Here is a 12,500-nt window from a genome sequence, read left to right on the forward strand (position 1 = left end):
ACTTAGAATTTTTTTCGGGTCGGTACAAATCAGTAACCACTGACACTTAGAATATTTTCGGGTTGGTATAAATCAGTAACCACCGACACTTAGAATTTTTTCGGGTTGGTATAAATCAGTAACCACCGACACTTAGAATATTTTCGGGTTGGTATAAATCAGTAACCACCGACACTTAGAATTTTTTCGAGTTGGTATAAATCAGTAACCACCGACACTTAGAATATTTTCGAGTTGGTATAAATCAGTAACCACTGACACTTAGAATTTTTTCGAGTTGGTATAAATCAGTAACCACCGACACTTAGAATATTTTCGGGTTGGTATAAATCAGTAACCACCGACACTTAGAATATTTTCGGGTTGGTATAAATCAGTAACCACCGACACTTAGAATTTTTTCGGGTCGGTATAAATCAGTAACCACTGACACTTAGAATATTTTCGAGTTGGTATAAATCAGTAACCACTGACACTTAGAATATTTTCGAGTTGGTATAAATCAGTAACCACCGACACTTAGAATATTTTCGACTTGGTATAAATCAGTAACCACTGACACTTAGAATTTTTTCGGGTTGGTATAAATCAGTAACCACCGACACTTAGAATTTTTTCGAGTTGGTATAAATCAGTAACCACCGACACTTAGAATATTTTCGACTTGGTATAAATCAGTAACCACCGACACTTAGAATATTTTCGAGTCGGTATAAATCAGTAACCACTGACACTTAGAATATTTTCGACTTGGTATAAATCAGTAACCACTGACACTTAGAATATTTTCGACTTGGTATAAATCAGTAACCACCGACACTTAGAATATTTTCGAGTCGGTATAAATCAGTAACCACTGACACTTAGAATTTTTTCGACTTGGTATAAATCAGTAACCACCGACACTTAGAATTTTTTCGAGTTGGTATAAATCAGTAACCACCGACACTTAGAATTTTTTCGGGTTGGTATAAATCAGTAACCACTGACACTTAGAATTTTTTCGAGTTGGTATAAATCAGTAACCACTGACACTTAGAATATTTTCGGGTTGGTATAAATCAGTAACCACTGACACTTAGAATATTTTCGACTTGGTATAAATCAGTAACCACCGACACTTAGAATATTTTCGAGTCGGTATAAATCAGTAACCACTGACACTTAGAATTTTTTCGACTTGGTATAAATCAGTAACCACCGACACTTAGAATTTTTTCGAGTTGGTATAAATCAGTAACCACCGACACTTAGAATTTTTTCGGGTTGGTATAAATCAGTAACCACTGACACTTAGAATTTTTTCGAGTTGGTATAAATCAGTAACCACTGACACTTAGAATATTTTCGGGTTGGTATAAATCAGTAACCACTGACACTTAGAATATTTTCGAGTTGGTATAAATCAGTAACCACCGACACTTAGAATATTTTCGACTTGGTATAAATCAGTAACCACTGACACTTAGAATTTTTTCGAGTTGGTATAAATCAGTAACCACCGACACTTAGAATTTTTTCGAGTTGGTATAAATCAGTAACCACCGACACTTAGAATTTTTTCGAGTCGGTATAAATCAGTAACCACTGACACTTAGAATATTTTCGACTTGGTATAAATCAGTAACCACTGACACTTAGAATATTTTCGGGTCGGTACAAATCAGTAACCACCGACACTTAGAATTTTTTCGGCTCAGTAGAAATCAGTAACCAAGCGCATTTTTGAATTGGTTACTGATTTCTCCGTTCGAGTTGCGGCTGCAGTTGGCTTCAAATAGTGGTGGGGGCTTAATTATCGCCGAGGGGAGCATGTCCCGGTGGTGTGGCCGAGGATGGAGTGCCTTTTGAAGGGGGTGTTTCTGAATTTGGACCCTTTTTGAGTTGCATGGCCGGATGGGTGTGGTTTTGAAGGGTGTGTCTGTCTGGAGTGGCACCGGCGTTGGTGTGAGGCTGAGGGTGGGCGTTCGGTTCCTGGTTAGGGATAGGGAAAGGGTGAGACTTAGCTTTAGTGCTCGTGCCCCCGATTTTGGTAATGTTTGACGTCAATTTTCCAAGGAGGCGAATGCAAGGCTTCAGAGGGACTTTGAGTGTTCGGGGGCGGGGTAGCTCAGCCGGATTTGCCCCGGCGGTTCTGCGGACGGTGTTGACTTCGAGGGCGGACCGGCCCCCGTGTTCAGTCCGAATATCGTGCATTGTTAACGGCGGGAAGTGTTCCAAAAGGGAATGGGATTGAATGTGACTGCTGAAGCCGACTTTGAGACCTGTAACGCGGGTAGCTCAGCCGGATTTGACCCGGCGGTTCTGGCGACGGTCTCGCCTTCGAGGGGGGAGCGCCCCGCGTGTTCAGGCCGAATTTTGTGCATTTCCATCGGCGGGAAGAGGTCCAAACGGGAATGGGATTGAATGTGACTGCTGAAGCCGACATTGAGACCTCTAACGCGGGTAGCTCGGCCGGATTTGACCCGGCGGTTCTGCCGAAGGTCTCACCTTCGAGGGGGGAGCGTCCCGCGTGTTCAGGCCGAATATCGTGCATTGTTAACGGCGGGAAGTGTTCCAAAAGGGAATGGGATTGAATGTGACTGCTGAAGCCGACATTGAGACCTCTAACGCGGGTAGCTCGGCCGGATTTGACCCGGCGGTTCTGGCGACGGTCTCGCCTTCGAGGGGGGAGCGTCCCGCGTGTTCAGGCCGAATTTTGTGCATTTCCATCGGCGGGAAGAGGTCCAAACGGGAATGGGACTGAATGTGACTGCTGAAGCCGACATTGAGACCTCTAACGCGGGTAGCTCGGCCGGATTTGACCCGGCGGTTCTGCCGAAGGTCTCACCTTCGAGGGGGGAGCGTCCCGCGTGTTCAGGCCGAATTTTGTGCATTTCCATCGGCGGGAAGAGGTCCAAACGGGAATGGGATTGAATGTGACTGCTGAAGCCGACATTGAGACCTCTAACGCGGGTAGCTCGGCCGGATTTGACCCGGCGGTTCTGCCGAAGGTCTCACCTTCGAGGGGGGAGCGCCCACCGTGTACAGGCCGATTTTCATGCATTTCCAACCGTGGGAAGGGGTCCGAAAGGGGATGGGGGTGAACGTGACTGCTCAACCCGACTTTGAGACCTGTAACGCGGGTAGCTCAGCCGGATTTGACCCGGCGGTTCTGGCGACGGTCTCGCCTTCGAGGGGGGAGCGTCCCGCGTGTTCAGGCCGAATTTTGTGCATTTCCATCGGCGGGAAGAGGTCCAAACGGGAATGGGATTGAATGTGACTGCTGAAGCCGACATTGAGACCTCTAACGCGGGTAGCTCGGCCGGATTTGACCCGGCGGTTCTGCCGAAGGTCTCACCTTCGAGGGGGGAGCGTCCCGCGTGTTCAGGCCGAATTTTGTGCATTTCCATCGGCGGGAAGAGGTCCAAACGGGAATGGGATTGAATGTGACTGCTGAAGCCGACATTGAGACCTCTAACGCGGGTAGCTCGGCCGGATTTGACCCGGCGGTTCTGCCGAAGGTCTCACCTTCGAGGGGGGAGCGCCCACCGTGTACAGGCCGATTTTCATGCATTTCCAACCGTGGGAAGGGGTCCGAAAGGGGATGGGGGTGAACGTGACTGCTCAACCCGACTTTGAGACCTGTAACGCGGGTAGCTCAGCCGGATTTGACCCGGCGGTTCTGGCGACGGTCTCGCCTTCGAGGGGGGAGCGCCCCGCGTGTTCAGGCCGAATTTTGTGCATTTCCATCGGCGGGAAGAGGTCCAAACGGGAATGGGATTGAATGTGACTGCTGAAGCCGACATTGAGACCTCTAACGCGGGTAGCTCGGCAGGATTTGACCCGGCGGTTCTGCCGAAGGTCTCACCTTCGAGGGGGGAGCGCCCACCGTGTACAGGCCGATTTTCATGCATTTCCAACCGTGGGAAGGGGGCCGAAAGGGGATGGGGGTGAATGTGACTGCTCAACCCGACTTTGAGGCATCTAACCCGGGTAGCTCAGCCGGGTTTGACCCGGCGGTTCTGCCGACTGCCTCGCCTTCGAGGGGGGAGCGTCCCCCGTGTACAGGCCGATTTTCATGCATTTCGAACCGTGGGAAGTGGCCCAAAAGGGGATGGGGGTGAATGTGACTGCTCAACCCGACTTTGGCGCTTCCGAGCCGGGTAGCTCAGCCGGGTTTGACCCGGCGGTTCTGCCGACGGTCTCGTCTTCGAGGCGGGTGCCTCCCCCGTGTACAGGCCGATTTTCATGCATTTCGTACCGTGGGAAGTGGTCCAAAAGGGAATGGGGGTGGACGTGACTGCTCATACCGACATCGAGACTTGTAAGCCGTGTAGCTCGGCCGGGTTTGATCCGGCGGGTCTGCCGACGGTCTCGTCTTCGAGAGGGGGGCCTCCCCCGTGTACAGGCCGATTTTCGTGCATTTCCAACGGTGGGAAGAGGTTCAAAAGGGGATGGGGGTGAATGTGACTGCTCAACCCGACTCTGAGGCTTCTAACCCGGGTAGCTCGGCCGGGTTTGACCCGGCGGTTCTGCCGTCGGTCTCGCCTTCGAGAGGGGCGCCTCCCCCGTGTACAGGCCGATTTTCGTGCATTTCCAACGGTGGGAAGAGGTTCAAAAGGGGATGGGGGTGAATGTGACTGCTCAACCCGACTCTGAGGCTTCTAACCCGGGTAGCCCGGCCGGGTTTGACCCGGCGGTTCTGCCGTCGGTCTCGCCTTCGAGGGCGGAGCCTCCCCCGTGTACAGGCCGATTTTCGTGCATTTCAAACCGTGGGAAGCGGTCCAAAAGGGGATGGGAGTGAATGTGACTGCTCATACCGACCTTGGCGCTTCCGACCCGGGTAGCTCAGCCGGGTTTGACCCGGCGGTTCTGCCGACGGTCTCGCCTTCGAGGGGGGAGCGTCCCCCGTGTTCAGGCCGAATTTTGTGCATTTCGAACCGTGGGAAGTTGCCCAAAAGTCGATGGGAGTGAATGTGACTGCTCAACCCGACTTTGGCGCTTCCGAGCCGGGTAGCTCAGCCGGGTTTGACCCGGCGGTTCTGCCGACGGTTTCGTCTTCGAGGCGGGTGCCTCCCCCGTGTACAGGCCGATTTTCATGCATTTCGTACCGTGGGAAGTGGTCCAAAATGGAATAGGGGTGGACGTGACTGCTCATACCGACATTGAGACTTGTAAGCCGTGTAGCTCGGCCGGGTTTGATCCGGCGGGTCTGCCGACGGTCTCGTCATCGAGGGGGGAGCCTCCCCCGTGTCCAGGCCGATTTTCGTGCATTTCCAACCGTGGGAAGTGGTCCAAAAGGGAATGGGGGTGGACGTGACTGCTCAACCCGGCTTTGAGACTTGTAAGCCGGGTAGCTCAGCCGGGTTTGACCCGGCGGTTCTGCCGACGGTCCCGCCTTCGAGGGCGGACCCTCCCCCGTGTACAGGCCGATTTTCGTGCATTTCCAACGGTGGGAAGAGGTCCAAAAGGGGATGGGAGTGAACGTGACTGCTCATACCGACTTTGAGACTTGTAAGCCGGGTAGCTCAGCCGGGTTTGTTCCGGCGGGTCTGCCGACGGTCTCGTCTTCGAGAGGGGGGGGGCCTCCCCCGTGTACAGGCCGATTTTCGTGCATTTCCAACGGTGGGAACAGGTTCAAAAGGGGATGGGAGTGAATGTGACTGCTCAACCCGACTCTGAGGCTTCTAACCCGGGTAGCTCGGCCGGGTTTGACCCGGCGGTTCTGCCGTCGGTCTCGCCTTCGAGAGGGGCGCCTCCCCCGTGTACAGGCCGATTTTCGTGCATTTCCAACGGTGGGAACAGGTTCAAAAGGGGATGGGGGTGAATGCGACTGCTCAACCCGACTCTGAGGCTTCTAACCCGGGTAGCTCAGCCGGGTTTGACCCGGCGGGTCTGCCGACGGTCTCGTCTTCGAGGCGGGTGCCTCCCCCGTATACAGGCCGATTTTCATGCATTTCGAACCGTGTGAAGTGGTCCAAAAGGGAATGGGGGTGGACGTGTCTGCTCATACCGACTTTGAGACTTGTAAGCCGGGTAGCTCAGCCGGGTTTGTTCCGGCGGTTCTGCCGACGGTCTCGTCTTCGAGGCGGGTGCCTCCCCCGTGTACAGGCCGATTTTCGTGCATTTGCAACGGTGGGAAGTTGCCCAAAAGTCGATGGGAGTGAATGTGACTGCTCAACCCGACTCTGAGGCTTCTAACCCGGGTAGCTCGGCCGGGTTTGACCCGGCGGTTCTGCCGACGGTCTCGTCTTCGAGGCGGGTGCCTCCCCCGTGTACAGGCCGATGTTCGTGCATTTCGAACCGTGGGAAGTGGTCTAAAAGTCGATGGGAGTGAACGTGACTGCTCAACCCGACTTTGAGACTTGTAAGCCGGGTAGCTCAGCCAGGTTTGACCCGGCGGTTCTGCCGACGGTCTCGCCTTCGAGGGCGGACCCTCCCCCGTGTACAGGCCGGTTTTCGTGCATTTCGAACCGTGGGAAGTGATCCAAAAGGGAATGGGGGTGAACGTGACTGCCCAACCCGGCTTTGAGACTTGTAAGCCGGGTAGCTCAGCCGGGTTGGACCCGGCGGTTCTGCCGACGGTCTCGACTTCGAGGCGGGTGCCTCCCCCGTGTACAGGCCGATTTTCATGCATTTGCAACGGTGGGAAGTTGCCCAAAAGTCGATGGGAGTGAATGTGACTGCTCAACCCGACTTCGAGACTTGTAAGCCGGGTAGCTCAGCCGGGTTTGACCCGGCGGTTCTGCCGACGGTCTCGCCTTCGAGGGGGGAGCCTCCCCCGTGTACAGGCCGATTTTCGTGCATTTCCAACGGTGGGAACAGGTTCAAAAGGGGATGGGAGTGATTGTGACTGCTCAACCCGACTCTAGGGCTTCTAACCCGGGTAGCCCGGCCGGGTTTGACCCGGCGGTTCTGCCGACGGTCTCGTCTTCGAGGCGGGTGCCACCCCCGTATACAGGCCGATTTTCATGCATTTCGAACCGTGGGAAGTGGTCCAAAAGGGAATGGGGGTGGACGTGTCTGCTCATACCGACTTTGAGACTTGTAAGCCGGGTAGCTCAGCCGGGTTTGATCCGGCGGTTCTGCCGACGGTCTCGCCTTCGAGGGGGGAGCCTCCCCCGTGTTCAGTCCGATTTCCATGCATTTCCAACCGTGGGAAGTTGCCCAAAAGGGGATGGGAGTGAATGTGACTGCTCAACCCGACTTTGGCGCTTCCGAGCCGGGTAGCTCAGCCGGGTTTGACCCGGCGGTTCTGCCGACGGTCTCGTCTTCGAGGCGGGTGCCTCCCCCGTGTACAGGCCGATTTTCATGCATTTGGAACCGTGGGAAGTGGTCCAAAAGGGAATGGGGGTGGACGTGACTGCTCATACCGACTTTGAGACTTGTAAGCCGGGTAGCTCAGCCGGGTTTGACCCGGCGGTTCTGCCGACGGTCTCGCCTTCGAGGGGGGAGCCTCCCCCGTGTTCAGTCCGATTTTCGTGCATTTCCCACGGTGGGAAATGGTATCTTTCATTACGGGGACAAGGGTCTGAAGCGGTGAAGTCAGTAACCGGCATAGTTAAGGAAAGGGTTCGAATTTTCTCAACAGTACGAAAAAAGTGAGCAGGGAAGCTAGAGAAGGTGTCAGTGAGTCCCAAACGAGTGAACCGCAAAACTTAGGGAAATGCCCGAAAGCGTTTTAAAGGGTGAAATCGGGAACGAGGAAATGATGGGAAAGTGCCTGAAAGTGCTAAATGAGTAAACAGAAAAACGAAGAAAAATGTTTGAAAAGAAGAAGTGAGTAACCAGGAAAACTTAGAAAAATGTTCAAAACGAAGAAATCAGTAACCAGGAAAACTTAGAAAAATGATCAAAAAGAAGAAATGAGTAACCAGGAAAACTTAGAAAAATGTTTAAAAAGAAGAAATCAGTAACCAGGAAAACTTAGGAAAATGTTTAAAAAGAAGAAGTGAGTAACCAGAAAAACTTAGAAAAATGTTTAAAAAGAAGAAATCAGTAACCAGAAAAACTGCGAAAAATGTTTAAAAAGAAGAAATGAGTAACCAGAAAAACTTAGAAAAATGTTTAAAAAGAAGAAATCAGTAACCAGGAAAACTTAGAAAAATGTTTAAAAAGAAGAAATCAGTAACCAGGAAAACTTAGAAAAATGTTATAAAAGAAGAAGTGAGTAACCAGAAAAACTTAGAAAAATGTTTAAAAAGAAGAAATCAGTAACCAGAAAAACTGCGAAAAATGTTTAAAAAGAAGAAATCAGTAACCAGACAAACTGCGAAAAATGTTTAAAAAGAAGAAATCAGTAACCAGGAAAACTTAGAAAAATGTTTAAAAAGAAGAAGTGAGTAACCAGAAAAACTTAGAAAAATGTTTAAAAAGAAGAAATCAGTAACCAGAAAAACTGCGAAAAATGTTTAAAAAGAAGAAATCAGTAACCAGGAAAACTTAGAAAAATGTTTAAAAAGAAGAAATCAGTAACCAGAAAAACTTAGAAAAATGTTTCAAAAGAAGAAGTGAGTAACCAGAAAAACTTAGAAAAATGTTTAAAAAGAAGAAATCAGTAACCAGGAAAACTTAGAAAAATGTTTAAAAAGAAGAAATCAGTAACCAGAAAAACTGCGAAAAATGTTTAAAAAGAAGAAATCAGTAACCAGAAAAACTGCGAAAAATGTTTAAAAAGAAGAAATCAGTAACCAGACAAACTGCGAAAAATGTTTAAAAAGAAGAAATCAGTAACCAGAAAAACTTAGAAAAATGTTTAAAAAGAAGAAATCAGTAACCAGAAAAACTGCGAAAAATGTTTAAAAAGAAGAAATCAGTAACCAGAAAAACTTAGAAAAATGTTTAAAAAGAAGAAGTGAGTAACCAGAAAAACTTAGAAAAATGTTTAAAAAGAAGAAATGAGTAACCAGGAAAACTTAGAAAAATGTTTAAAAAGAAGAAATCAGTAACCAGAAAAACTTAGAAAAATGTTTAAAAAGAAGAAATGAGTAACCAGAAAAACTTAGAAAAATGTTTAAAAAGAAGAAATCAGTAACCAGAAAAACGGCGAAAAATGTTTAAAAAGAAGAAATCAGTAACCAGAAAAACGGCGAAAAATGTTTAAAAAGAAGAAATCAGTAACCAGACAAACTGCGAAAAATGTTTAAAAAGAAGAAATCAGTAACCAGAAAAACTTAGAAAAATGTTTAAAAAGAAGAAATCAGTAACCAGGAAAACTTGGAAAAAAACACTTAGAAAAATTTTCAGCAAAGTGTGAAAAATATTCTAAGTGTCAGCGGAGGAAAATGCTGCAGCATCGGGAAAGATTCGCAAACTTACACCGAACATGTGCTCCGAAGTGCCGGAGGAATTGGGTGAATTGAGCCCGGCAAATGGCCAGCTGTCGTTTTGTGCCTGCAGCCCGAAAACTTTAACTTTGTCTGTCGCGGAAGTCCGGACCGAGAAAAATCCAAACGGTTTTGACCGGACCGAGTTCCAGACCGATGCAGTCAAATTTGGAATTCAGACCCATTCAGTGCCACTTGTAGTTTTTCCGCAGTGAGGTTGGCGGGGTACCCGGAGATATATGGGAACACGATTTTTAGAACAAAATGGCGGCGCGGGACCGTTCTGAAAGGCATCCGAAAAACGGTTCCACGGGCATAGCACTTTAATGACAGGTATGAGTGCATGCCGGAGAGCTCTTGGAAGTCGAATTTTTGACACTTTGTCAATTTTTTGACAGATTTGACAAACTCTTTCTGTCTGTTCTAAGAGTCAGTCAGAGACTTGTGCGGCGGTCTTTTGACACTATTGGAGGGCGGGCAAACCCCACGTTGACTCCGGCCGTCCCTCCACAGGCGCTCGTGTCCAAAATGAAGGCGAGAGACGCGAGTGGCCTGGTTCCCTTGGGTGTTGCCAAGAAGGCTGCGGGCTGACCGTTGCCTGAGCACTCCCTAAAGCCTCTTGTGATGAGAGCAGACCTCGCCTGCCGCACGACCGGCTCTGGGAGTCGTTGGGCCGCTATTTGTGAATAGTCTGGTCCTCCTCTGCCACCCGGACAAGCGCGATGGCTCTGCCGCCCTGCGGTGCTCGTCACCCAGGTTTGGGGAACACGATACTCGTAACAAAAATAAAAGGCGGCTCGGGACCTGCAGGCGAAAGGGGTCCCGTGGTGCTAAGCACGTCGACTTCGGGTCTCGGTGCAAGCCGGAGAGCTCACGGAAGTCTAAAGTTTTCGGCACGTGGTCGAATCTTTTCAAAGGCTTACCCGGCTCTTTCCGTCCATTCTGAGAGTAAGTCAGAGGCCGGTGCGGAGGTCTCTTGACAATCGGAGGGGGTGGTGGCCCTCCGCAGGCGCTCGTGTCGAAAATGAAGGCGAGAGACGCGAGTGGCCTGGTTCCCCTGGGTGTTGCCAGGAAGGCTGCGGGCTGACCCTTGCCTGAGCACTCCCTAAAGCCTCTTGTGATGAGAGCAGACCTCGCGCGCCGCACGACCGGCTCTGGGAGTCGTTGGGCCGCTATCTGTGAATAGTCTGGTCCTCCTCTGCCACCCGGCCAAGTGCGATGGCTCTGCCGCCCTGCGGTGCTCGTCACGCAGGTATGGGGCACACGATGCTCGTAACAGCAAATAAAGGCGGCTCGGGACCTGCAGGCGAAAGGGGTCCCGTGGTGCTTAGCACGTCGACTTCGGGTCTCGGTGCAAGCCGGAGAGCTCACGGAAGTCTAAAGTTTTCGGCACGTGGTCGAATCTTTTGAAAGGCTTACCCGGCTCTTTCCGTCCATTCTGAGAGTCAGTCAGAGGCCGGTGCGGCGGTCTATTGACGACCGGAGGCTCCCATGGGTGTTGCGATGAGGGTGGAGGGCACAGAACCTTGCCTTAGCACTCCCTAATAAAGCCTCTTGTGAAGAGAGCAGACCTCGCGCGCCGCACGACCGGCTCTGGGAGTCGTTGGGCCGCTATCTGTGAATAGTCTGGTCCTCCTCTGCCACCCGGCCAAGTGCGATGGCTCTGCCGCCCTGCGGTGCTCGTCACGCAGGTATGGGGCACACGATGCTCGTAACAGCAAATAAAGGCGGCTCGGGACCTGCAGGCGAAAGGGGTCCCGTGGTGCTTCGCACGTCGACTTCGGGTCTCGGTGCAAGCCGGAGAGCTCACGGAAGTCTAAAGTTTTCGGCACGTGGTCGAATCTTTTGAAAGGCTTACCCGGCTCTTTCCGTCCATTCTGAGAGTCAGTCAGAGGCCGGTGCGGCGGTCTATTGACGACCGGAGGCTCCCATGGGTGTTGCGATGAGGGTGGAGGGCACAGAACCTTGCCTTAGCACTCCCTAATAAAGCCTCTTGTGAAGAGAGCAGACCTCGCGCGCCGCACGACCGGCTCTGGGAGTCGTTGGGCCGCTATCTGCGAATAGTCGGGTCCTCCTCTGCCACCCGGCCAAGTGCGATGGCTCTGCCGCCCTGCGGTGCTCGTCACGCAGGTATGGGGCACACGATGCTCGTAACAGCAAATAAAGGCGGCTCGGGACCTGCAGGCGAAAGGGGTCCCGTGGTGCTTCGCACGTCGACTTCGGGTCTCGGTGCAAGCCGGAGAGCTCACGGAAGTCTAAAGTTTTCGGCACGTGGTCGAATCTTTTGAAAGGCTTACCCGGCTCTTTCCGTCCATTCTGAGAGTCAGTCAGAGGCCGGTGCGGCGGTCTATTGACGACCGGAGGCTCCCATGGGTGTTGCGATGAGGGTGGAGGGCACAGAACCTTGCCTTAGCACTCCCTAATAAAGCCTCTTGTGAAGAGAGCAGACCTCGCGCGCCGCACGACCGGCTCTGGGAGTCGTTGGGCCGCTATCTGTGAATAGTCGGGTCCTCCTCTGCCACCCGGCCAAGTGCGATGGCTCTGCCGCCCTGCGGTGCTCGTCACGCAGGTATGGGGCACACGATGCTCGTAACAGCAAATAAAGGCGGCTCGGGACCTGCAGGCGAAAGGGGTCCCGTGGTGCTTAGCACGTCGACTTCGGGTCTCGGTGCAAGCCGGAGAGCTCACGGAAGTCTAAAGTTTTCGGCACGTGGTCGAATCTTTTGAAAGGCTTACCCGGCTCTTTCCGTCCATTCTGAGAGTCAGTCAGAGGCCGGTGCGGCGGTCTATTGACGACCGGAGGCTCCCATGGGTGTTGCGATGAGGGTGGAGGGCACAGAACCTTGCCTTAGCACTCCCTAATAAAGCCTCTTGTGAAGAGAGCAGACCTCGCGCGCCGCACGACCGGCTCTGGGAGTCGTTGGGCCGCTATCTGTGAATAGTCTGGTCCTCCTCTGCCACCCGGCCAATCGCGATGGCTCTGCCGCCCTGCGGTGCTTATCACGCAGGTTTGGGGCACACGATACTCGTAACAGCAAATTAAAAATAAAGGCGGCTCGGGACCTGCAGGCGAAAGGGGTCCCGGTGCAAGCCGGAGAGCTCACGGAAGTCTAAAGTTTTCGGCACGTGGTCGAATCTTTTGAAAGGCTTACACGGCTCTTTCCGTCCATTCTGAGAGTTAAGTCAGAGGCC

This window comes from Chiloscyllium punctatum, unplaced genomic scaffold (genome assembly GCF_047496795.1).
Source record: "Chiloscyllium punctatum isolate Juve2018m unplaced genomic scaffold, sChiPun1.3 scaffold_1621, whole genome shotgun sequence".
NCBI lineage: Eukaryota > Metazoa > Chordata > Chondrichthyes > Orectolobiformes > Hemiscylliidae > Chiloscyllium > Chiloscyllium punctatum.